Genomic DNA, 4,149 nt, shown 5'->3' with positions numbered 1-4,149 from the left:
AGTAGTGTCAAGTTTTAACCCTCTGAGGACTGTAATAGCATTTCTGTGCCTTTCCCAGTAAACAAACAAACAAACAAACAAAGGCTTACAAGGCATTTCATTCAGATCAAAGCTGTGTCTGAAACAAAACTTATTAAAATATATTTTTTTTAAATTAAATGAGCTTTTTTTTTTAAATGCAGAACTGGTTTATGAAGAAAACGTGCATGCAGTTCTTGGAAGAAGGAAAGCTATTAGTACTCAAGGGGTTAGGAAGCTACATCTGTATAAGTTAAATAATAATAAAAAATAGCAAACCAAGTTGCCACTATGCCCAAACCCTCTGGATGCTGAAAATTGCCATTTTTTTTGGCAAAAAAGTATGCAAGCTGTTATTTAAAAACAAATGTAAAAATGCTTTTTTCCCTTTTTTTTTTCCTGTAAAATACTGCAGTTTATAGTTATTTACAAATGTTAAGCTTTGGTACAAGCTGACCTTTCTATAGTGTGCTGCATTGGTAAATGAAAACATGAAAACAAAAAAAATGGGGCAAATGTTGGATTCTGTTCCTTGTAAAATTGCCAGCATCAGCTTAAAAAAATACATGTTACATATCGTACCATTTTAAACTATTCAACTTTCTTTGTACCTTCTGGCTGTATGCTTTCTCTTTTAACTTTTTATATTGTCATTTTATATTCGATTTCTGTGTATATAATGTAAAACCACACTTTTTGAATAAAATTTAGTTCCTGCAGCTTGATTTAAATAGAGAAATTTTACCGGCACCTGCATCTTTCCAGATGCATGTACTTAAAGGAACTATCTGACAAAAAATAAATAAATAAAAATAAAGCAAGCAATGCACTATGAATTATACATTTTGATGTTTTATCATTAATATTGTACAGTACATTTTGGTTCACACAATTAAATCCACTGTTTTCTCAAGTGTAAAATAAACCCACATGCAGTTCTTGATTTACATACATTGTCATGTCGTCATTATTTGCCTTTGAGGTGTTATTTCAGCAATAAGAGGTATCACTTATGCAATCAACTAACAAAGGTCTGTTCAAAATCATCTCTTCATGATCTGTAGGCTGACATCTTTCATTCTAAGCCATAAGTATTATTAACCTCTTAAAATATACTCATTGTAGATATACACTGACAGGTATAAAATCACTGTGGCTTTATCAATTAGTAATGAGCATTCTGTTTATTACTGAAGTGGAAGAGGGGCTGAGAAGGTTTTGCTCAGTTAATCTTCACGCTCATAATAATTTTCTGTATGGGTTCGGAGTCCAAAACTGTGTTACGTTAGGCTAACTTCCATTTGACTTCAGCAGCAATTTTGGCTTAGTAAGATGCTGTGGATCATGGTCTCATTGTCTTTTGAACACTGTGGTACTTGCCTTTGCTGTAGCTATAGACCTTTGAGGCTTTGACACTAGTTCTTACTTACAATACAAGAAGACAGACCTATGTTTCTCTGTACTTTTTAAATATTACATTTTGAGGTAAGCTGAGTGCTATCACATCAGGCATTTTCCTTAATCTTTATTTCTGTTCTGTTGAGTGCAGTTGTCATTTAGAATGTAAAAGAGAGCTGTCAGGGCCTTCAGTACTCTATCTCATGAATGCAATGACACTTACAGTATGTGAAAGCCTGAGATCCACTATCCATTACACATTTTGGAGGGTCTATTAAATGTGATGATCTACGGGGGTTTGCCTTCTCTGATACTTTTGTTATATCTATATATATCTATATAGCTATATATACAGATACAAACAAATCTATAGCAATATTTCTGGTGCTTCCTTAATTTTTCTCAAAATAATATGAAAAATATTAAGTGTATTCTTCCATGTTCAGCACAGTTCTATTTTTATTCTTTACATTTTTTACAGTCCCAGTAACAGCCAAACATTGTTCTGATTCCTGTAATGATTTAAAAAAGCCTAGCAGGTCCAGGTCATCTATATTTACATAGTATTTCTACTACTACAGGAAAATGCCATGGGGGTCTGTTAAATTTCCCTTACTTTCTTCATTGGTAAATACCTATGTCCTTTAGGGGATCCAGCCATTTAGACAGTTCAGTTCAATTACTGGATGATTATGTACTTTGGGCTCAAGGGGTGGTGAGGAAGAATAACAATTAGGCCTATGGCAGTAATACCGAGTCTTTACATAATAACCCTTTGAAGTTTTGTTTACTTTACCACAGGCCTGCAAACATTATATTATAGGATATGCTGTATTACAGTGCAAGGGTTGGAATAATGGGTGAAAACATTGAAACAGTAATAATATGTTTAAAGCCAATTCAAGGAGACTATAAATCTATTAAAAATAATTTGGCAACATGGCATGTAAACTGAGCCTGCCACACCAGGTGACCCCCTCCCAAAAGGTGTTTATGACATTTCTAAATCCGTTCAGGTCTGGTAGCTATGGAATTGGGCAATCATCATTCATCATTCACTCCAGATCTGAATAAAGTCAGTTTAGAATAAGCTGGCAGTTCTGCCTGGAGATTGCACCAATGTCATATTATGCATTATAAACATGGATGTGCAATTTGAATTCTCTAATTTTTTACTTATCTGAGAAAACAATAGAAAGAAAATAATGTGAACTCCAATCTTTTTACAGTGGTCTTTGGTAGAATGTTGTACTTCCAAATGGATTCCTTTTTTCACTGAGTGAAGGAAATAATGCAACTATTATATTTCTCTTTTAAGGCTTTGATTCTGTAGGCATGCAGGTTAATTCTCTTTATTTCATAAACATCTCAGGAAAGATACGTCTGTGCTATTCTTACTAACAGCAGTTACTACAAGGAAGTGACCTACCCACCCTTTCAGAACCACTCATGAAGAAAGGAAACTGGAAAAGCCCCAGGGCCTGTGTACTTACTGTAAGCTTCTATCTTTATTCTGTTAAACATTGAAATCCTATTGTGTCTGCTTCTTTTCAAAGACCTGTACAGCCACATTTTGTCAACAATACATCCTCAGTGTTTACATTTTTTCAGTTATCTGTTCTCACAAGTCTTGGCTTATCTGTTTTGCAAGTCAGATTGTGTATCCCATGTACTTTTTGTATTATTATTTTGAAGCTGATGCAAAACATTGTGTTGCCAGTTTCAAGAGGTATATATGCACACTGCTAAAGTCAGTCCTGAAGTAATAGGTTGTTTTTATCACCAGATGGTTGTATACTCAGCGATGTCATCTTCCATAGGGTTTTATTATGGTTTTCTCAAAGATTATTTTTTTGGTGGGGAAGTGGCACTGGACATAATCAGCCTTTACCAGGGAAACCACGAAAATACCATTGCAGTCAAGTACAAGGGAACAAAAATACAGGAACTAAGCCTGAATTTAATTCATACACGAAGGATCAGATTTTGCCTACAGCCAAGCCACATTGAAATATGGGTTTGTCATATCTCGAAAGCTGAATAGCACTGGTTAGCATTGTGGATGGGAGATTTCTAAGGAAGTACACAAGTTTTAGGGGAAGTGGTTTAAACTGCTCAGTAGGTGGCACTCCTCTGTGATTTGGTAACTGAAATCCTCTCCAAGCATAATATTAGGAGGCTGTTCCATGAACCATAAAATGGAGTCCTTTTTAACCATGTTTTCAAATATATTAAACCTATTTCTTGGCCAGATACTGTTCTGTCAACTGGAACGCTATCTTCTGCTTTGATTGGGTGCAGAATCCTTTGTTTCATACTGCACTGTGTAATGTTGTGTATGCTCAAGTAGTTGCCATGTTCCACCATACAGATTCCTGCATTTTTGTAATGAACCTAGTTTGGTATCACTGGGGGGAAAGGTACCACATAGAAGGTGGTATTATAAAAGAAGTGGATATAATAAGACACAAACATCTGTAGTATGTTTAAAGGCTACTTTTAAAAGGTACTTGCAGCCACCAGAATTGAAATGGAGGAAAAAAGGGATCTTGAAGCCTAGATTTAGAGTATCAGCAGCCCTTTATTTTCATGTGAATATACATTTAATTTGTTCTGGTGTGGGCTTTTCCAAAAGTGACAACACCCACTAGCTGTACTTTCAGTGGTCACAATTCTGACCACCTGGTTTTAAGGCATTCTAAAATTGATTTCACTATGCCGCCAGACAGAAAC

General features: G+C 35.2%; 1 protein-coding gene across 1 annotated transcript in view; it reads left to right on the top strand.

Moving 5' to 3' along the window:
* TSHZ1 (teashirt zinc finger homeobox 1) overlaps positions 1-967 on the top strand; it is a 96,507-nt gene extending 95,540 nt beyond the window's left edge. Inside the window, exon 2 of the mRNA XM_019524310.1 lies at positions 1-967. This exon is cut by the window's left edge and continues 3,594 nt beyond it. The gene's annotated coding sequence lies outside the window, so the exon portion shown is untranslated.
* The last annotated feature ends 3,182 nt before the right edge of the window (positions 968-4,149 follow it).

This window comes from Gavialis gangeticus, unplaced genomic scaffold, assembly GCF_001723915.1.
Source record: "Gavialis gangeticus isolate Ggan-Ray unplaced genomic scaffold, GavGan_comp1, whole genome shotgun sequence".
NCBI classification, from domain to species: domain Eukaryota; kingdom Metazoa; phylum Chordata; order Crocodylia; family Gavialidae; genus Gavialis; species Gavialis gangeticus.
This window is presented reverse-complemented; position numbering and strand designations above follow the sequence as displayed.